This window comes from Excalfactoria chinensis, chromosome 5 (assembly GCF_039878825.1).
Source record: "Excalfactoria chinensis isolate bCotChi1 chromosome 5, bCotChi1.hap2, whole genome shotgun sequence".
Lineage (NCBI taxonomy): Eukaryota > Metazoa > Chordata > Aves > Galliformes > Phasianidae > Excalfactoria > Excalfactoria chinensis.
The window spans coordinates 42,068,018-42,091,004 of record NC_092829.1 but is presented as its reverse complement, the minus strand read 5'-3'; the positions used below and the strand labels follow the sequence as shown (position 1 = coordinate 42,091,004).

At 44.2% G+C, this 22,987-nt stretch overlaps 1 long non-coding RNA gene across 1 annotated transcript in view; it reads left to right on the top strand.

Moving 5' to 3' along the window:
* The window catches only part of LOC140253356 (uncharacterized), a 121,896-nt gene that overhangs the window by 17,620 nt on the left and 81,289 nt on the right, over positions 1-22,987 (top strand). Inside the window, exon 2 of the long non-coding RNA XR_011903832.1 lies at positions 11,101-11,182. This is a non-coding gene — a long non-coding RNA (uncharacterized lncRNA). The remainder of the gene's footprint in view (positions 1-11,100; positions 11,183-22,987) is intronic.

Genomic DNA, 22,987 nt, shown 5'->3' with positions numbered 1-22,987 from the left:
TGATGCGGTAGCTGCCTTTGGGGATTTAAAATGTTAGTTATTTCTGCTGTTATTTTATGGCATGACTTGGCATGAGGTGGCATAACCATTTGGCTTGGATGAGGGACCAGTGACTTGGACGGGCTGACAGACTATAGTCAGAGCCTAATGACTGCCTGCATGCTGCTAGGAGGAACCCCCTGGGGTGGTAGGGGACTGCTGCCAGCTCTGCTCTGAATTAACATCTTCGCTAAGGAGCAGGAAGGCAGAAGGGCGAGTAACGTTGAAAAACCGTGCCTTCAAGCTGCTGAGAAATCAGCCCTTGGAAAATTGCTTGGGTAGGTTGTTTGGGTTGATCAGACAGATAAATAATCAGCAGCCCACGCTGTGCCCCAATGAGCCTTCGCATTTGAGATGGATGCAAACAGGAGAAGTCGTTAGCGAGGAAATTGCGGTAGTTGAAACTGAACTGAAATTGTTTGCACACAGAAGTGATCTTTAGGCATATGATATTTATAATGGGAGCTGCTAGCTGCATTTTCTGACTTCCTAAGAGAAATGATGAGCGTAGGTAGAAATATCACTGCCCTGTGTATTCTCTAGCTGCTAAAAGAAAGGTTGCAGAATAAAATGGGGTCTCCTACAGTAGTAATCAAATGAGAGGGATTTTTGAGAGCTGCTCTGTGTGGTGGAAGAACACCTCAGGAAAAATCCTAAGCGAAACAGGAGCGAGAGATTAGCACAAGGTAAATTCTAAACTTGAGGCTTCTGGTTTTCTTGCTCTTTTACAACCGCATTTCCAACCTTGTAGTAAAATAAATAAATAAATGAAAATATAATGCTTTGTTCAATTAGAATAACACTGTTTCTCTTCTTTAACCTTGACTGGTTTTGTGAAGGAATTTGGATGACTCTGGAAAGCACCAACACCATCTTTTTTTCTTTTTGTTTTTAATGTTTCTGAAGTCAGAAGCACTTTAAAGGGTTTGATTTTGCAGAATACGTCATTAGTAATTTCTCTGAAACGTGGATCTGCTTCCTCATCCTTTGAAATTGCTGATTTCTATTGTTTGGAAGGGACTGGTTTTCTGTATTTCCTTCTACTAGACCTGCTCCATAAGTAATGCCTCCTATTTTATTATGTTGGCCTGCTTCATCAGAGGTGGATGTGGTGGTATGGCAGTATAGACTGAACCCTCCAACTAGTATTCCACTACATGTTTTTGCCATGTGGCAGCAGAGGGGCAGTCTGACAGAATAGCATCTGGCATGGAAGTGTGGATGAAACAAAGGTCTGTCATTGAATTCCTCTGTGCAGAAAAAGTGGCATCTGCTGATGCTTGTCAACACTTGGTGAACATTTATGGAGACCAATCAGTGGTGGATTTCAGCAGTGGCAACAGCTCTGAAAGATGAGGCATGTTCTGGGTGACCATGTATTAGCTGTCACACCATGAGCATCTTGATCAGTGGGTACGGTGATGGTCACTGTCTCTGGGGATGGGAAAGGGGTGATCCTTCTGAACTTTCTGGAACCTGGACAAACCATCAATTCTGACCATCATGATGTTGACTGAGCTGAATGCTAAAACTTCCAGAGTCAGGCCAGAGATGAAGACAGCCTTTTTTCCTGCAGCACAATAACATCGTGCCCTTTGTCACTTTGAAGGCCATGGAGCCCACTGCCTGTTTTGGCTGGACTGCCCTACCACACCCACCATATAGTCCCGATTTGCATCTTCTGTCTTCCACTTGTTTGAGTCAATGAAGGTGGATTGTGTGGGCAACATTTTCCTATCAACAATTGCTGTCAAAAATGGTGGTAACTGTATTGAAAAAACAGTGTTTTGTAGCTGAGAATTTGCTCTGTCAAACAGTGTTATTGTGTTCTTTAAATCTGTTGTGGTTTCCATGGAAACCAATGGAATGCATTACTTTTGGAGCAACCTATATTTTTCTTGGTCAGAACAGGTACAGATTTAACAGTCATATTTAGTAATTTGGCACTGGAGGACACCTGGTATATGTTTTGAAAGAGTAAAAAATGGCAGTGAAAATGAATCTCCTCTTCTTTAGCACTGGCATGAAGCACCAGTTCAAGAGCATTGTGGCTTTTTTGGCGTGAGTGCTGTCAGGAAGGAAAACTGGTTGAAAGCATCACCCAGAAGTGCTGGGGGAAGACTCTTGTCTCGGTGTTGGGGACAGTGGTAGGGCTCCAGCAGACAACAGGTGAACCGTTGCAATATGGTGTGCTAGAAACTTGGGCACTTCTTGTAGTTTCATTTCTGGTCTCCTCTCTGTCCGTGGTCAAGTTCCTAAACTAAGTGTTGAGAGCTGATAGTGGTTTGTAACTTTTCTACATGAGAGCTGTGGGGTTATGGATACTGTAGCCTCCACTTGCTGGCCTTAGTAGGACAGGTACTGCAGGTGGGATAATGGGGAGAAGGTACACAGCTGTTCTGCACCCAAGGGCTATGGTCTGTCTGTTTTTATTTAACACCATGGCACTGTCCTGGCTTGACTCTCTACATTTACAGGCAGAAGTGCAGTTAACACAATTCCTGCTAAAATGAAAGTGGGTGTTATTCATGTATCAAATTGCGCTGGTTTAATAAACTCCCTATGAAATAATGTCTTGAGTGATAGCAGGATGAACTGGGGTAGCCCCAAAGTGATGTGAAATAACCATAGTGATAGTTCAGGATCCTGGGCTGTTGCTGTGGCTACTAGCTGGTTTGACTTCCCGTTGCAGTGGAGGAATATTAGCCAGAAGACGACTCATTGCTGAGGCTTCCGCGTGACAATTGTGCTTTCTGCCAAACCTCCTCCCCACATGGGGCTGAACCAAGGCAGACATCAAACTGTTACTGTTGTTGGTTCTTGCAACACATCCCAACTGGTGCATTGGATTTGTCAGATGTCGTTAGGAGAAGGTGTATTTGAAGACATAGTTGAAAGTTATCACTTAGGCTACTTTTTTCTCCCCATTAGAGAAGTTTTTTTAATTAAAGTATTAGGTGTCTGTAAGTGAAAAATTGCCTGCTTTCTACAGAAACCCGCAATATTTTCCAGAAGATAAACTATCCCAAACTGAAGAACTTTAACTGTAAGCCAGAGAATCCATTCTGCAAAGCAGCACTGTGATGCCTTGGAGTTCAGAGCAGGTGATGCAAGGAGCTCTCCCAGTGTGCACCAAGATCCAGAAGTCCTAAATTCACACTGTCAGAGGGTTCCTGTTGACTTAAAACCTGGAAAAAAAGTGTCTGCTATGCTGTAGTCATTCAGTACTCCTGATGGTTCTGGTCTTTCTCCACTCTTCCTTCAAGACATCAACCAGTAAAACCATTAGCAGAAAAGCAATCTTAGCATCATCTGAAAATAGAGCCCTTCTGTTGTCCTTGCCTTGTCTGTGTAACAGTGTAACCCCAAGTATCACCACATGCATCACCGCATCTATGAAGCTTCCTAAAGCCAGAGTAGGGATTCAAAAGGAAAGGTAGAAGGGCCGTGTCCTGGTCCACAAAACTTATCCTCATGTTTGACAGTGTTGTGCTTTTAAAGTTCTGATGGCCCACTTTGTGAGATTTAGGTGTGTACTCTAAAAGCCCTGCATCTTATCAGTAGTTACCTGGGAGGTAACTAGCAACAGGATGAGAGGTAATGACCTCAAGTTGTGCCAGAGAAGGTTCAGGTCAGATATTAGGATAAACTTCTTCCCAGAAAGAGTGGTTGGGCACTGACACAGGCTGCCTAGGGAGGCTGTAGACAGTCACCATCCCTAGAGGTGTTCAAGAAATGCGTGGATGTGATACTTAAGGAAATGATTTAGTAGCCAATATTGGTGGTAGCTGGACTAGATGATCTTAGAGGTTTTATAATGATACTATGATTCTATTCTATCTCATCACTGGGAGGGCTGGAGTTTGAAAAGAAGGGCCACCACCTCACTGAAAGGAAGTTACTGAAAGGGACAGGTTTTCAGCCATCCCTGTCTGCCTGCTCCTTCCATGGAGACTTGTAATGGAGGTGTTTCCTGGGGTGAGTGGAGGCTGAAGAGGGCCCTAAAGCAGAAGAGGTCTGCAAGGAAGCCCCCAGACTAATGGGTCATTGAGATCCTTGAGACCCAGTCATTGAGATCCTGAGCAGCCTCTCAGGATGCCCAAACTGGGAGACAAAGAACAGTAAGTAAATTCAGATGACTCACCGAGGTGGGACAGGATGGAGAGGCTAATCCCTGTCAGTTCCTGCAGAGTATGAAGAGGCACATCCAAAACAAGCACATCATCACCAACCTCTGATGAGGCCAGGAGATGCGAGGAGACTTTGATGGATGGCCTTTTACATCCTTGGCATCCTCATGAGGGAGCAGGTTTGGCCACCTGGAGACAAGCATCTTAGGGCATGCTGGTGGAGTGGGCCTGTGGACACCTCTCCATGCCTGGGAATCTTTGGGGTATGTAAGTGCAATGGAAATAATTTTTCTTTTAAAATAAGATCTTCTCCCCCTCCTGTAAGGCCCCGTGTTGAACTTCATTGCATCGTTGCGACATTATTTCCAACATCCGTTTAATAAGGAAAAAATGGTTCAGGACCCCACTTTCATCCCGCCATGAGTCAGTACTGTGTGTACATAACAGTGTGCAACCTTGGTCACATCCAGCGGGGAGTCCAAGCCGGCACCCAGGGCGCCTGGAGGATGCGTGACTCAAGGTCTGCTAGGAGGATGGAGCTGCTCCCAGCCCCTGGGAGGTGTGAAGGTGGGAGATGTTTGAGAGCCAGAGCTCAGTGCTTGGTCCCAGTGATGGCTGTGCTGAAGAAAACCAGGATGCTAGAGATGGTCTGTGTTGCACCAAAGTGTGTATTTGGAGCCTGCTAAGGTGAAAAGAAGCTTGGGCGTAAATTCGTGTTGTTTTACAGTTGCATCAAAGTGTAAGGCAGCTCTCTTCTTGCCCTGCCTCCTCACCCCTTTTAGTGTCCCTTCATACATAAAAATAAAGATCCTTTATGTGAATAAAGGAGAAGGAGCCTCCCCTAAGCATGTTTTAAAAATGCCAAAAATAGTCCTAAAGTCTCAACCAAAAGTGAACATCGCCAGCATTTCTGTGGAAAATGTCTGTAGCTGGAAGGGGCAGGGGGAGGAACCCGAGCTGGGACTTGGAGGTGCTCTGCTGTGCCCCCAGCTCTGCTGCCTGCTGTTCCCAGCACCTCATGACCATGCAGGACTGGCCCAGCTGGGATTCAGCTACTGGCCCCCCGGGAGGAAGCCTGCCTCTGCCATGGGCTTCCCTGTCCTTCGTCTGACAGTTCTTGGCAGCTCTGGCGCAACGTGTTGTTAACAGCAGTCTTCTTAATTAATGGGGAACATGTGTGTGTTACAGAAACCCTTTTTTTTCCTTTTTTTTTTCCTTCTTCTTCTGTTTGGTGGAAATACCGTAAAACTGTTTATATCCATTATTAAAGTTGGGGGGTGAAAGGGGTTTACTCTCTTCTTAACTCAAAGGTTTCCTTTACCTCAGATCAACCCATTTTGGGAACAGGCTCTTCTCTAATCCCTGGGTGTCTTTTCATAAATGCTTTCACACATCTGCACCCCTCTGTCCTGCATTCCTGCCATACCATCATCTTGTCCTAATGAGAAGTAGCAGCCTTCAGCATTGCCAAGTTCTTCTTCTTGTTGTTTTTTTTTTTTTTTTTTTTTTTTTTAGACAAAATCCTGTTTATCAAAAAGAATTTCAGAAGTTTGTTGATTTTTTCCATTCATTAACTTAAATTTTATTTTTTTTATTTTTTTTTTTTTAAAAAAAGCAGCAGAAGAAACTTTTGCTTTCCCAACTGTTTTCCCTTCTTGAGTAATAAGAAAACATGTTTATATACCATCTGCCACCAGCATGTTGTACAGATGAGCTGGCAGACTCATGTCTTCAGTTCACCTACAGCTCAAGAATAAGGGTCTCCTATCACAGGTGATTTGCTAAACCCTCTGCTTCTGCCTCCAGCACAAAGACTGTTTGGGGCTGGCTTTGGAACAAGCACCGGGAGAACAGAAGAAAACACTGCACACATATATCCTCAGCTGATGCCAAACAGCAAGTGTTAACTGAGCCCAGTGTGGTGCATAAGGTCCCTAGCCCCTTGCAAATGTGCTAGGACCCAGAGGATGCAAGCACAGTGTGCAGCACCACACTGAGAAAATATGCTCCTAGTAAGCTGGACCTGGCAACACTGTGTGGTATCCTATAGTGCAGAGCACACGTGCCTATACCATCTCTTGTAGATGGATGCTGAGCAGGGACCACTCTCACAGACCTCCATGTGGTAAATAATGGTGATATAGGATACACCTATAGTAATGCGCATGGCTCTTCTTTGAAAGCTGAGCATCCTCAATCTATCCTCTTTGGAGGGAGGTGCTCCTATTCCCACTTTGCAAACGTTAAAATGGAAGGACAGAGAGTGTCAAAGGAAAGTATCGTTGGTGGAAGCTGTGGAGAACGCTGGAATGTTCACCTGCCCTTCAAAGTCTCACCAAGGCTTTTGGAGATGTATAGAATACAGAGGAGATGAGCAGAATGATGAATAGTGATCAAGTATGTTATTTTGGCTTTGGGCAAAGTTTAATCTTTGCTTTTCCAGGAGAATACTATTCTTGGTGTTTTTTTGTGTTTTGCGTTAAAGAACAGGCTCTGAAATTCCACAGATAACACATTTTCCTATATTTGCCCCAAAAGGGGGAAAAAAGAGAAGGGCATTTGTGAAACTTTGTCCTTTGTTTCTTGTGGAAGACAGCAGAAAACTTGAGACCAAAGCATCAAATGTTTCACTTCTCATCAAATGCATGGAAATGTCATTTTTTTCCAGGTCTACCAGAGCCACAAATATGTTAACATAAGCTGATACTACCAGTACAGCTAATGGACCAGATCCACAGCCAGCATTAGCTGGCATTGCCCTGTGGTGTACTTGTTACCCTAGCGGCTCGCCAACCGTGGTATCATTTTCCAGATTATTTGTATGGAACTATGGCAACTTACATCCACTGAGGGTCTAGCCAGCTCAACTGACACACACCCAGGGAGGACCTGGATTTGCAGAGCTCATAAAACCAATGTGTAGAAATGGTTAAATGTCTCGCCTTCCTGTTAGGTCCTCAGCGTTGCATTACAGGACTTTTTTTTTGTCTATGGCAGTGCATTGCCACCCAATGCCCTTTTGACATCCCTGGCAAACCTCCACAGCAAAGACCCAGGCTGGTGATAGAAGGAAGTGGTATTTTCCTTTGCAGGACAACCACAAAGAGAAAGACAAGGGAACAAATGAATGAAACTAGAAGAACTCTTAAGATGAAAGAAGAGATGGGGTCATTTCTAGATGACTGTAGCAGAATTTAACTGAGGTTACTGATCTGTGACAACCTTGAAATTCTATAGACACCGTGTTTTTTCCCCACAGCCTGCCAAGACGTTGCTGACACATCCAGCACAAAAAAAGAATCAGCATACACTATATCCTCAAAGGTTTCTGGATAATTGTCCTCTAGCATATTTAATGCTTTAGTGTGTACAAGCAGAGGGTTCCATCTTTTTCTATCTGATATGAAGCAAGTTAGTCCTTCCATCTGCCATTTGGTTCTCAGACTGAACTTACCCATTCCACCTTTTTTTGTGTGCCTTTAGACAAAGTGAACTTTTCTAAGTGTGCTGTTTGTATTACCTTCAGATCTCCCTTTAAGGCTCTCTTTTTACTGAAGGAAAGTCCCAACTGGGTCCTCAGTTGTTTTCATGTTCTCTATCAATAAAACCAAGGGAATTATAAGTATCTTGATCCTGATACAGTGCTCTTTTCCTCATTGCAGCCAGTTGGTACGTATGTATGCATACGGTCTGCGTACGTCTTTAAAAGGTACACCCTTGTTAGCATAAGGGACTGTTTTCTGGGCACAGGTGTCTAAGCTAACAATATTTCCAGTTTCAGGCAACACAGCCTCCATTATATTTTAGATACTACATCACCTGTGTCCATAGCTGGTGGCTCATTGCCTGCCTGTCTCTGCTAGCACTGCCCTTACTAAAGCCCTGGGGCAGACCATAATGGCAGAGGGGCAGCTGCCCACCCCAAGCAAACATGACAGTGGCTGTTCTACAGCATTTGTCCCTCCAAGCCTTTGTTCAGCCTTGTTTTGGCAGAGCATGCAGCTCTGCATACCATTTTTTTTTTGCTGGACTCTGGCTTTGAACTCCACATTGCCTTTCAACTTCAATTCTCTTGACAAATGGCTGCATTGAATCCATGCCTGCCCGTAGCCCCTCTTTATTTCTTTTTCTTTTGGATTTTAACCACTCTTGGGCTGCAACCAGGGGCTTCAACAGGCATCTTCAAAGCAACCTGTTTCGGTCTTCAGCTTGAGATCAGTTGTAAGTTATTTTGTGGCCAGCCTTCTTTGTGCAATCTTTGCATTAGAGCATATTACTTATATGTTTCTTCTTTGTGGGTAGAGAAAAAGGCATTCCTCTGATTTCTGGCCTGTGGTATCAGAGCTAGCTTTTCTCCCTGCCAAGTAGATCAAGCAGTTCAGGACTAACAGCTGTCAGACATAAGGCTGCCTGTCTGACTCGTCCTACAGATATCCTATAGCTTTCTAGGTAGAGCATGGAGTACTATAAAAGCTTATCGTATTTTTAGTACTTCACTCCTGGTAAAATATCCAACTGCTTTGTTCAGCCACCAACTGTCTTTTTTTTTTTTTCCTTGTGTGCAGCAGCCATCTAATACTTGCATAGGCTTCAGAGAAACCTGTCTCAGATGCACCTGCTTTCCACAGCTGTCCTTGATTGGGGGGGAGATCCTCTTTTGAAAACACAGTTACGGGGCACAACCCATCTGGACCTCATTAGCTTGGTAGGAGGGGCTGGCACCTGGTGTTAATACAAGGAGAAAGAAGCAAGGAGAGTGGTTTTCTGCACAACCTTCTAGGAAGGAAGGAGGTAGGAACGGTGGTGGAGAAAGATGTTTTTCAGGAAAAGGCTGAGGGATGGTGCTAAGGCAGAGGTGCTTTTCTGAAAGCAGTTATGAATCAGGGCTGAGTCAGTCTGTAGTTAGAAATGTTAGTATGCTGGGTTCCTGAGATATGTGGTATAGACAGATGCGGAAAGGATGAGGCCTTTAGAAAGGCATGCTTGTTTTTGTTGGTTAGATGAGAGAAAGTACGCAGAGAGGCTGGAAGGTGTTGAGGGATAACTGGGGGCTCTTTTGTGTGTTGCCTACAAGTCCAGGCTTCAGGCTGAGCCATGAAGGGAAGTTTGTAGGCAAAATTCTTCAGGAGGATTCTGTAGGGAGAGCTGAGGTGGCTGGTGGTACAAGAGGTTGCAGAATAATTTGAGGAATAATAGATGTGAGACCATAATGGTGTGTATTGTAACATTAGGTTCTAAATAGTACAGGGACGCTGTAGAGGCATAATAAGCATGCATAACTAAGGAACCACAGTACTGAAAGTGGTTTCTTCACGTATCTTAGCCCTCAAACCCTCTGATTCCCTGTGCTCAGAGGTGAATTGGGCACATGGGCAGGAGAGGTGTGAGAAGAAGGGAAATTCCTAAGCCTCTGGAAGAATATGAAATTGCTGATTCCCCTTTGTAAGCCTGACTCAAATCCTCTTGAATTACTTGTAGGCTAAAGCTTGATGCACCAAAGGCAAAAAAAGAAAGGGTAACAGACCAAAATCAATGCAGTAGCACACTGCAAATGGGTTCATTGTGGGACTGCATTTGACTTAATCATAGAACTACCCAGGTTGGAAAAGACCTTGAAGATCATAAAGTCCAACTGCAGCCTAACCAGTAGCCTATCTCTAAGAAACAAGAAAAACAACAACAAACCTCTGCTAAATCATATCCCTGAGTACCACATCCAAACGGCTCTTAAACACATCCAGGGATGGCGATTCAACCACCTCCCTGGGGAGCCCATTCCAGTACCTAACCACCCTTTCTGTAAAGAAGTTCTTCCTAATATGCAACCTAAACTTGCCCTTAATAGTATGTAACAGCCCACAGTGCTCAAGTGACTCATTGCTTTTGCTGTATCTGTTCAAGCTCACCGTGGTAAGAGATTTACTACCAAGAAATTATAATAAATGCTTGTTCTTTGAAATATACCTGATACTTGTGAGAGAAGCATGGCCTAGCTTGTGCTCTGCACTGCTGTAGTGGGGTGTGCAGGCAGGTCAGTATCCTTCAAGCCAGCTAAAATCCTCACCAAGCCAAAAGTGACTTGAAGTATCTCCCCTAGTTCTTCCAAAGGGGAGCTCAGAGGGTAATTTTGGGGCACCAGGATAGGGTGGATTTCCATCTCCTGCGTGGGAGGAGGTGAAAGGTGCAGTGTTTGTTGATCCTACGCACCGGGGAAGAAACCATAGAGCTGTCTAATGCCAAAGATACCCTCATTCCTCATATGTATGAACTACTACCAATATCCATCCTCTTAACTTACAGGGCTGCATTACTTGTTCTTGTTGGCTTTTCCTTCAGTAAAGATATATTCAAGCAGACCGCTGCAAATTAACATCTAAATTCCCACCCTTCCACTCTGCCATTCACTTGTGTTTCTTGGATGTATAGCAGCAGAGCTAATTCATTAGTGTCGTTATAAAAATAATTACACTGCTGACATTAGTGCAAAAAGTGCAGGTCTTGTTGAAGGCCCATGGTGCAGGGCTATAATAGACATGCACAGAGGTAGAACAGCTCTTGGCTGTGGGAACAAAGTTCCTAAAATCACTCTCATCTGGAGCATTCTATTTTTGCAACTCAGCCCAGACTCAGCTCTTTCAGCTTGCCTTTTTCCAGTGAACTCTTTGGATATTCAGCTGAATTAAATTGTCACAGCTGACTCCAGGTTCTTCATTTTCGCTAATTACCAAAATTGGCAATTTCCCTCTGACATCAGCATGGGCTTTGCCCAAAGAGTGACTAAATGACAACCTCAGGATTCAGCCCTTCGTAGATTTTTTTTAGGAGATTATTATTTTTTTTAATTCCTCTTCCTTTGGTGAGGGTGTGGGAGACTACTTGATAGAAAACTTTCTGACTCAGCTCTCTTTGGTTACTTTTTTTTCCACACTAGGTAACAGATGCTCATTGTGACGTGAACGTAATTTCAGTACCTGCAGAGGAGAAATGACGACCGGAGCCACCCGAGCTTAAAGGTTAGTTTATTTCAAATGATTTTGACGTCAATAGGCAGCGATATATATATAGCAAAATATTTTTCCTCCTTACCACAGGGCCTTTAAAAGGATATCTTTGTTGTGTTAGTTGCCATAGCAGTGACTAGCATGGTTATATATACATGTGTGTATATGTATGAGGAGGGATTCCCCAACCCCAGGGCTGATTGTATTGGCTTCTGTGAGCTTCTGTGGTTGTATTTCCTTTTCCTTCCCTTGCTTCACGTGCTCCAAGCTCTGAGGCAGCTTGTGAAGCATTTCTCAGTTGGGAAATGAGTATTTTTGGTCAAGCACCTTGAAGCCTGAGCCTTGCTGTGCTTTGCTGGGCTCCTAATCAGATGGTATCTCAGAAAGTAGGTTGCAGAGTTCTACGCTGGTGTTGGGGTAGTTTGTGTGCAGGGCAGATGATGGAGATTTACAAGATAATGTGGCTCAGAAGTAAATTGGTATTGGTATGAGGCCATTGGTAAATATGTTGTTTATTATTTAGACTGCTTTGCGTGTGCCCAGATTGTGCTGTGACACATTTAGCTGACCCTCACCTCAGAATAGATTTTATCTCTGTGCTCGTGTTTCAGAAATGTCCCTCCTTTTCAGCAATGTTCTGTCATACTCCAGAGATCTTCCTGCTGGTGGTTTCTCTCATCTTCCTTTCCTGCCTTTTTCCCCTTGCGATCTGCTCTGAGCTCTGTGCCCTGCTAACAGAGGGGCTTTGATCCAAAGCTGAAATGGCCCCTGAATGCAGGAGCCAAACGTCCATAAAAGATTTCTTGATCTCCTTTTGACCAAGTTGTCTTCTAAATCTGAGCCCTCTTCTATCCTGGAGTTGTACTGTATATTCACTGGCCCCTGCATGCTAAATGAGTGCATTAAGCACTATGGCTACATCCATGATGTGCTTTTCAGTGTCTGTGGCAGTCTTGCCTTTTCCTATCCTGTGATCAGACAGCAGCAAAATATGAGCTAGTAATGGTAAAAAAGGAGAGACTGCTTTCCTTTACTCTCTGAATATTGTTTGCTTCATAAGTATCACCAAACCTCAGGATGGCGCTGGATGTGGTGGGGATGTGGGCTTCCTCCTCACTGTTTTCGGTAAGGGGGAGTGGAAAAGATTACTGCTATCTGAAAATACATGGGAGAACCTTCCCAAACTGCATGCAAATCTTGTGTCAAGCTGGACTTGACAGCATGTTGGTGAAGGAAGAGCATGTATGTGCAACACTGTTTTAAAGAGCAGAAAGCGCTGAGTGACCACCTGAACCAAACTGAAGTTGTTTTTGTTTAAACTCCTGCTTCCCTATGATATATTTTTCTCAGTGGTTTTTTGTTTTTTAATGTTGAGACTTTTTCACTTTATCTGTGTCTCTGCATCAGTGCAGCCAGCTGAAGTCCAGCTTCCTTTTTTTTTGCCTGTTTGTTACCAACAAGTAAGATGCTAGATTGAGGACTTGGCTGGCTATTGTGTTGATGACAAATGAAAGAGAAGCAAACACAGCTTGCTTGTCTGCAGCTACAGTGGTTCAGCAGGGCTGGCAGCAGTAGAGACATCTTATTTGTTGATAAAACACACGACGCCAAGCTCTGAGAAGAAGCTGAGATAGACAGTATCTCAGTGTGATCATCTGCCTGTTGTGCCTGCGTGAAATCTCAGCTTATTGTGCTGACTTAACCTGCAGGAGTTGAAATTGGGCAGTTTCTGGTGGGTTAGATCAAGACAGACACTGTGAGTGCACGTTGTTACTTTCTCCTCACTACTTGTCATGCCCCTTGTAGAGGTGATGTGTATATGCATATACACTCATGCTTTGGCTGCCTAGTATGCATGTGTCCATGTTTTAGCCTTTATATATGTAATATATATGTGTGTATCTATGTAAACCATAAGAGAGCCTTATAAAAGAGTGAAGGCAACATGTCCCAGTAAATGTGGCAGCCAGCTGGTGTTAAGCTTTAATCCTGCTCTGCCAGTTCCTTGTGGACTCATCTCACCAGTGTTATATCACTTCTTTCCCTTTGTGTAACTCCTGCTGATACTGCAGGCTCTTTTTGCTTCATGTGTCTGTCTTTGCATTGACTATCCCTGGTAAACTGTGCTGCACCATACTGCAACCCCTTCAGGGCTGGATGCTGAGGGTTTTTATTTTGGGTGGTGGGGGCAGATTGTCCCTTGTAGCACACATATGTTCCAGGTAGGGGTAGCAGAGGTTGATGTTATGTCCCAGCTGTGTGCATGTGTGAATGGTGAAGTGATCCCAGAGGTTATTGGATGGGAATGAGAGTAACAGTGACAAATGTGAGGATGCCCCCAAGAAGGCAGTGAGGAAACCTCCATGGAGAAAACATTTTAATTCACATCTCTGCCCCACTGTTTGTGCAAACAAAGGGAGCTGTTCCAACAAAGCACTGTGGGAAGGGGCGCTGGAAAGCAACATGTATCAAATTCTCGTAATTACGGTGGTAGTTAGAATAGTAAGAGACAGACTTTGGACCATAAAGCTGGCAGCCTAAATAGCCAAGAGGCACGGGGCAGTGAGGAACGTGGAGCTGTGGAGGCGAGACGTGACTTTCCTAGGTTACACAGTGGGGTAGCAGGGTAGCCAAGAACAGTGGCCCGATTCCCTAGCCACTATCATTGCAACACGACCACACTCCCCTCAATAATAAGAGCCATGCTGAACATTTGACAAGAGCCAGCTTGGCTCTGTTTTGAGTGGTCACCATTTTTGAGGTTTTTTTTGGGAAAAACTACCAGTTGAACAGTAAATAAACCTACTCTTTTCTAGTTTTACATAGCAGCAGAGGTATTAGAAGTGTTAATGTTGGAAACCAAAAGCATTGTTGGCTCTTATCATTGCCCTGAGACTCTCAGGAGGCAGAATATCTCAGCTGTTATCTCTCAGGGTAAATGTCTCTTCTGAAGCTATCACCTCTATTTTTGAAGTATCTCGGTGTTGGGTGCTCCTCCAAGACTTTTTGAGGTTTTCTTACTTTAGGCACCATGAGTAGGGATGTAGGACTGTGGCAAACCTGACTCCTCAGCAGTGTGAAAGATTGCTTTGATAAGTCAAAGCCCTGCAGTAAGTAGTCTTTGTCTCATCAATTCATGCATTTGGATTTAATGAAATGATTTATTATTTGCACACAAGTGACCTCTCCCTTAAAAATATAGCCACCGACCCTCAAGTACTTTTTGCATGACAGTAAATAAATTGGTGTGGAGTTTATGAACATTAGGGATACTGGTTCAGGCTCAAAACAGCAGAGCCCAGTTAATTTCAAGAGCTGGATCTCCGCAAAATGTTCGCAGCAAAGCCCCAAACTAGGTGCAATAAACCTAACGCCAGCCAAGTTTGTAAACCTGGGCTGAATTGCAGGAAAGCTCTGGGCCAGGTTTGTAGAAGCCCTGGGCCAGGTTTCCAGTTAGCTTAAAGCCACTTTATAAAACAAATAAATGAAGAAAAAAAGAAAAAAAAAAAAAAAAAAAGATTCCTGATCAGATTTTGATTGTCCCAAGGGCTGTTCTTCAAGGGCTTTCCACCAGACAGGATTGGATCTCAATGCTGCCAAATTCCAGACCTACTGAGGGCTGAGTGGTCCAGAGGCAAGTCTTGGTCATGTCTGCCCCCGATCCATGTAGGACTGATGCCCCAGGAACGTGCTCACAGCCTGGGCAGACAGCTTCCCCTATAGATTGAGGTGGTTTCATTTTCATCAAGTTTCAGCACTTGGCCTTTTGGGCTGGATTTCATGCCAGGTTTTCCAATCCAAGAGGCCCGCAGGGCTTGTGGACATGCAAAACCACCAATGTAACGAAAATTGGTTTAAAATTGATTTAGTTTGGGGGGAAAAAAAAAAAAATCCAAGCCACCATGTGGAAACATTTAGAAGAGTCAGTTACCAAGTTTAGCTAAATGGAAGTAAACGCATTTAAATATGTTCATACAGAGCATTGGAGAAAATAAATCTATTTACCATGAATTTTAATTAAACCAACAAAGTACTGGTTTAATAACCAGCGGTGAGTGAAATTTGCCAATGGACTGATATCCCTGTTTGACTCCCAGAAAAGCAGTCACCTTTGTAAACTTTCCTGGACACTTAATTTTTCTTTAGGGCATTGGTGTTTAGGTCCAGAGCCTTGAAGGCTCATATTAATATGACTAAACACTGATGATTTTAAGAAGATCTGATCACTTTGAGGATCTTGGCTTGTACACCTCATTCCTATTAGCCTGAGGGGAGGATTCTACTCTTCTTGGTCAGCTGAATGATTTTGGCTGAGCTATGGGATCCTAAATTACTTAAGTACGGGAACAATTAATAGTATTTTTTGGGAATTGAGTCTATAGAGTGTTGTAGCCGAAATCCCAAAGACTCCAGTTCCCCCCACAGTAAAGTTAGCATGCAGTGTCAAAGGGGTGAAATAAGACCTGTTTAAGTCAAAGCAGCCCATTGAGCTGAGCAGAGCCCTTCGTTTGGCTTCCTTCTGTGCAGCCTGGGTAATTGCCAGTTGAACAAACGGAGGGTCCTTGCACTACGTTAGGTTGAGTGCGATAGCCCGTTCACAAGGTCCCAAGTAGAGCCATCATGGTAGCAGCATGGAAATGTGCTGAGTTCCCATTACAGAAACCAGCAGTATCAACGGTCTTCGTCCTGCAGTCATTTCATTCTGTGTGTTTTGTTTTAATCTGTTTTTTTTAAATTTTGTTGTGTTTGGGACTGTTTTTGTCCATCGGCATGGTGTGTGGAGTGCACGGTGCCTCTGCTCCCCGTCCCACCCGCCTGTGTGCGCGGCTACACCCATAAACACAGCGACCTCAGAAGTGACGTGATCAAAAGGTTTCAGATGGGCTCTGTGTGTTATGAAATGATTTGAGGCTCAAAGCCCAAAGGGGGAACTCCATCATGAATTCTCCATGTATAACTACTTTGGGAAAAGGGATTAAAGTGGGACAGAGACTCTCTCTTTTTCTCCTCCTCCTCCATGGCCCCTTTCAGAAAATTAGGGGGCCCCTTTCCAAGGAGAAACTGTTGAAAATTGCGCACTGCTTTCCCTTCCCCTTCCTCCTGAACATAGCCAGAACAGCAATATACATTTCTGAGGTTTGGCAGCAGCATCTGAAAGCATGTTTTTTGCCAGAGAAGGACTGCCTGATGGGGCTGAAGTGCATGTGGGTTGGGGGACGCATTGGGAAGGCACAGCACGGCACCTGTACCCTCTCCTTCTGCCACTACTATTGAGGATGTTATTTCCACTGTTTTCCCCAAGGGTGCCTGATTATCTGGTTTATCTTCGTTCTCTGGGCTGTATCATCGGCCGCTGGAACGAGACCCGTCGGCTGAGAGTTGTGCCTGAACTTTGGTTTCATAACAACAGCAGAGACAGTTGTTCTTGCGACAGACCTCTCTTGGACTGAACAAAAACATGTACGGCCCATGTGCAGTCCATACAGCCGAGAAATACAGTGTTAGCTTGGCTAGTCTGGAGCTAGCAGTGATCTTGGTTTATTTTATATTTTTCCCCACAGTAATGTCACTGCCTTTCTCCTTCCAGCCCCGTTTCTGTCCACCTCCCATATTACGTGGCCCCTGCACCATTTGCTTGCTAAGGAAAGGGATGCTGTGGTTCTTGTTGCAGCAATGTCTAAGCTTCTGTCTCATCCTCCAGCATTAATACGGGTTTTTAGCTTAATGCAGAATCTGGTGATGTCGTATCTTATGACACAGAGGAAGAACTTTCCATTTTGTTTCAGAATTTTAATGGAAAGAATTGAAAATTTTGGGGGTGTGAGAGGAGTAAGAGTTTTGCTCAATGAATGCTAAAAGCAGAGTATTTTCCTAGTTATGAAACTGAAAAGTTTTTTCTGCATTCCCTCTTTTGCTCCTTTCTTTCCTTTGAAAGGAAATGGGAGAGCAGAAGCAATAAAGAGGTATTTCTTCCTTCACTAAGGTTGCAAAATGTCAACCCACTAATGGGGCTTTGTCTTGAGCATTTTGTTAGAGATAGAAACAACAGGGATATTTTATTAGAAAGAAACCTTTACTAAATGAAAATACAGGCTAGTTCCCATTATTGACTGTCAATTTATGGGCACAAACCTGTCTTTTCAGTCTGTGTTTGAGCATCATCTAGCACATGGTGGCTACATATATGCCTTACGCCTCTGAGTGCTGCAGCAATGTAACGTGCTTCGGTGTTTGCTTATGAATATTTCCTTATTGTCCATCACCATTATGAAAGATAAATATGCACTGTTAACTTGTCACCCTCTTCAACCTGAGATGTAAGGAGGCATTCTTTCACCAGTGATCTGTTGCCCTGTGGTTAAACTCTGCTAAAGTTCCTCCTTCAGCCCAAGGCAGTAGGGTAGGATGGAGTTATTCCCACTGTCCCTGAAGTTCAAGCCCCCATCAGAGTAGCTGCAGCTTTCAGCGTGGGAGAGGAGAGAGGGGCTGCTGTTGTTCATGTTTGTGCGTGGCCGGGTTCCACTTTGGCAGGCAGGAGAGGCTGCAGTCTGAAAGCCGTGGGCTGATAAGTGGCTTTTGAGAGATAAGATATGAAAGACTCTGTAATTCTGGATGAGAGTGTTGAGTAGTTTATATGTGTAAGTCCAGATGTTCAGTAAAAGGAGCTGTTCCAGCCCTTCAGCTGTGTACGCCTGCTTGCACGTGTATGGTCTGGTGTGCTCATGGCCCCGGGCAAGTGACAGTCCCGGGAAGCAATGAGCAAGACACTGGGACTCAGGGGAGACATGGGGTTAATATTCAGCTGTGTAGCCTCTTGGTTTCTCCTCTGACTCTCACCTCAGGAATGAGCAAGGCAGAAAATGCCTCTCTGCTTGCATCTGATGGATCTAAGGTGAAAGCAGTCACAGAAGGGTAAAAAGAGGGATTGTCGCCATTTCTAGTGTCAGCTCTGGGACCATAGTTTGTCTTGAGATTTGAGGATACAGTCTGCTTATCGACAAAGCTATGCAAGTACACCTAGTCCAAAAAATGCTTTTCTTGTGAAAAGCAGGCTTCTGTCCAGAACAGCTGCACCAGTTAACCACTCTTCAATGTGAATCATAGCAGAACGAGGGCTGTATTTAACTAGGAGCACATCTTATCAGCAGCCTGTGTCTCAAACATGCAGTTACAGGGTGAGTCCTGTTTTAGGAAGAATCAGTCTGAGGGCCATGTTCCCAGTGTCTGTCAATTGACGGCAGCTTCCCTAAAACTGATGTGGCTTTATTACTTCAAATAGGGTGGAAATTCAGCCCTAGATACTCACTCTGCAAGCAAGTGAACTGTCAATGTCCAGAATTTTTCCAAGCACACACATAATTATTTATCATCAGCAAGACCACTGCAGACAGGCAAACAGATATGAGTTGCATTTTTCTCTGGATTCTGAGTTTCAGGGTAGATAAGTTGGCTCATCAAACATGAACTTGCTTAGTTGATGTTTGAATAGAAACAGGTGAGCGTGCGTATTTAATGGAGCAATTTCAAAAGCAACTTTCCATGATTTATGTATTTGCATGAAGAGAACTGTGTGTGAAGCCCTCTGCTATTTTGATCATAAAGCATCAGCAGGTTTCTCAAGCGTTCCCAGGGACATGTATCATGGACCTGAGGGATTTAAATGAGGTGATGAGGACCCCTCTGCAGTGTGGGACCTTTCAGAGCCTCATGCTATCTACACTTCTGCCCTCATCTCAAGGATGGTGACTCTGGCAGAGGGCTGTGGCAGGCAGTGGTGGCAGCCTAAAGTTCAAACCAGTGCAGTGGGTGTGTTAGAGCTGTATGCATTCAGGTTAATATTTGCTAATGGGAAAGCCCAATTGAGAGCTAGAAAATGGCATGGTGGGCATCTTCTATCACAGGACAACTCACAGGATAAGGATGAAAAATATTCACAAGGTGGGAGAAAGACTAATGTTCAGGCAAGGGGTTCTTCAGGTATAAACACATATGGCTTTCCTCACTGACCTTCTAATTGTGATCCAATTGAACTTCTGAGTAGCACAAGAAGTGCTTATGCACAGAAGTGACCTGGTCAGTGGTAGTGTGACCAGCTCAATTTGCTCTGTAGGCATGATGTAGGTATGCTACCTACCTTGCCAAATCCTCCTGTCCCACTGCAGGCTTTCAAATGTCACCAGCAGGTCCTTCTGGACACAGTTTTAGAGGATCATGATCACAGTGCTCTTCTGTTCCACATTACAGCCTGGAATCCGCCTCTGTTGTCATTAGCACACATTCTTAGTTCTGATTCACAGTGGCATCTCTTTCTGCTTCTTATTCATTACCCAAGCATCTTGGCTAGCAGGGGCCTGTTAGTGGCTTTGGCCATTTGGAACAAACGGTGGAATTTTATGGTAAACCCAGAGACACTTTATGGAGGTGTAATATCTTGGTTTTGGTTTCCATCACATTTTTATAGCACAGAGGCCAAAAACACATCAAAGAAGCAAGTTTGGCAGAGAACACCAACCCCAAATTCATTACACTCCAATTAGGCTGTTAAGAGGAGATAAAAGAAGCAGCAAAACTGTATGTCCTCCTCAACTGCTGTTTGCTGAGGTTCCTTCTCTCTTTTGTGGTGTGTGTCCCTAGGCATCTTAGTCCACCAGCAGCAGCGGTGTTGTGTGCCTGGGGACAGCCAAGGCATCCTTCTCATTAAAGTTATATTGGATCAAAGGTCTTTGTCCAGTCCACTTGAAAGAACAAAGGGTTGGTGTTTTTTTTGTGGATCTCCCTTTGTTACTGACAACTTCTTCACCATTTCACTTTATTGTTCTCTTCTGTGTGGTTTGTAACTGACTGAACTGCAAATAGGTTGCTTGGATGTAGGTTCCTTTCTGTAAAGTGTGAAGGTTAGCACATCAGGGAGCTGAGGAAATGGGTCTGGCCTCAACCTTGCCCTTTGCTTGGGGGTCTCTGTAGCTTTGGGATCATCCCTGTGGAAACAGGAAGGAAGCAACAGTTGCAAAGCAATAGGTATCAAGAAAGAAAATTGGCAGCTTAGTTGTAATTTGAGTAGTTGAGGGGTAAAATGCTGCGTTTCAGTGACTTTTTCTCAATGGCTTGGTAAAATGGCAAATATCTTTGGATTTTGTGCTGTTGCTTCCTGTGTTGCTGAGTGCAGAAGCTAACAGGAGCAATTGGGGACCTGCCTGGTAATAACTTCCATAGTGAAAACGGCTGTGGTATTTAGCTACTGGCAAAAGAAGTTATAAGTTAATCTTTCCTATATTTACCAACATTTTATTCGTGGTCTCAATGGCTAAATAAGTGTTTAGTCTTGTAGAGAGAATCAAAACAATTTTTCAAACCAACAAACAAAAATCACATCTTCTAACCGATGCTCGATGTTGTTGCTGAAAGTGATGCTTTTTTCCACATTCTGAAATGTCAGAATATGGTCAATCAGAACCATTGAGGGGGTTTCCTTCCCTGAATCATTCCCAGACAGCTTCAGGAGTGACTCCTCCTGCTTAGAATACCTGATAAAATCTGTGGACAGTTCTTGACAGCTTTATGAGTAACACTAGGTCTATCCTCAAGTGGATCAAACTTTGATGGATAAAGAATGTTTCTGCTAGTCATTATGTGTTCCAACTGCCCTTTCATGGAAAGCGGACAATATTACAATAGGGTGGTCTGTGGTGATGTTTAGGAAGCCCAGAACCTTGGGAAGGACGGTCAGGGACACAAGCTTGCTAGATAAACACTGTCCTAACTAGAGGATTTAGGTCCGTGCCTCATCCCTCTGTGAAGGCAGTCTTCTCCACACAACCTTGTGGTCATGGAGTGGAAACAATCAGCTGGGTCTGCTACAGCCATGTTCTGTTCTGCATGTCTACGATCACCTTAACTTTAGGATGCATAATAGCACAAGTCGGCCACCCAGTTCAGATGCAGCCTCTATAGGTCTATCTCTGAGTTAAAGGACAGCCTGTTCTTCCTGAGGGCTGTGTGACAAACGAGTCAAAGACCCAGCACGTAAATGAAACATCTTGGGAAACAGTTTTCCTAAGGAGTGAGACCACTGAGGGTTTGTCACATCTTGCTAAACCAGGGAAGTGATCTGTCTCATTCTCTTCTCTAGCTGTAGTCTTAATGGCTAAAGCTGGCTTTGTCTTCACCGGGAGAAAATGCTAGGTTTGTAGTAAAAAAACAACAACAACAAAACAGATGTAATTCCAGGGAACTCATGGGAATCATATTTTATGTCTGATTTTCCAGATCAAGGTAGCGCTGCCATTAGACTGGTCTGTGAGCTTATTTGTGAAAGCATAAACCATCCTGTTCTCTCAGGTAATTTACTTGGTCTCAGTCATGCTAACGCATCTTCATCAATCTTAGGTAATTCTTGTTTTTTTCCTAGTAAAGATCAATGTCTTCTATCCCACTGGCTGGAGATCACATCCAAAGAGACCTGGGGGTGTGGGCAGGTACTCCTTCTCCTTGCATCGCTACATAGCTCGTTCTTCTGCATGGCTCTAGGTTTGTAGGAGAACCTGCATCTGGTCCTGGTCACCAGAAAGAAGGGAAAACTCCACCCTGCTACGCCACCCTTCCCTGACCCCAGATAGCAAAGAGCAGTCAGTGTCTTGGGTGAGCCGGCACTGAGAGGCCCCTCTCAGCCTTTTGCTGAAGAGGAAACTGCTGCGGGCAGGAAGCCTCAAAGGGATCCTTCAGCACAGCCCAAAAAGAGTTTCCCAAGCTGTTATGTTTATGCTTGCCGCAAAGCCACAAGGAAGGACAACTTTTCAGATGCTTTTAATTCAGCACGCTCTGGCCCAAACCACTCTCCCTTCATCTGTTTTTTTGGTTTTTGTTGTTTTTTTTTTTTTGCTGAGGAGCATTGAGCTGGGATGCCTGCTACAGTACTGCACGTGCAGGGCTGGCTTCCGTGACAGGGCTGAAGCTGGAGGAGGACACCCTAGAGCTTCTGTCCCTTTCTGAAGAAGGAGCAGTGTATGAAAACTGTGCCCAAACTGCTGAGATGCAATCCTAGATCTCATATTGGGTTGGGACCCAAGTGCACAGCACTCTTCCATCATTATTGTTCTGCAGGGAAAGAAAAGCTGGTGTGAAGGGCCACCATTGTGTGGCCTGGGGCAATTCCCCATCACTTGGTCTCTGGATCTGTGAAGGCCTGAAGGATAACCTCATCCACAAAATGATTTTCTCTCCTTCCCTGTTACCATTTTTGACTTGGAAAATTTTTAGGAGGCTTTTAACTTTTTTTTTTTTGTCTTAAAAGCCGGTCTCCCTCAACACACGCAAATGATCAATAAAACGACTTCCAGAAGAAATTTGGTTTTGGCTGGAAACAGCGTTCAAAAGCTTTCCTTGTGGAGGAAGACAAAAAAATATTCCTACAGAAGGTTTTTCAGCTCTTCTGCCAGGAGCTGTGGTTCTTTGGGCCTGCTTGAGTGACCCAGCAGTTGGCAAAGTGGCTTTCTGTACTCTCTGCTCAATCTATGTCACCATTTTCCAGTTAACAGTCACACAGCACTCCAAGAAAGTGTTGTCAGCTGGGTTAAAGCAATGTCAGGAACTGAGAACATCTTTGTGTTGGTAAGGCATTTCAAAATCAGTGCCTCATATGGTGGTAGTAAAAAGCTTCATGATGGGCCCTGGATGCAGCCCTTATTCCACTGCATATAGTAGCCATGGCTGCTGTTTGGGTGAAAGTTACCAGGTCATCTACTGTGCCAACAACCAGAGTTTCAGTCTCAGCAATGTAGTTATTAAGCAGGTGGATGTCTCACTTCTTCCCATTTGTGA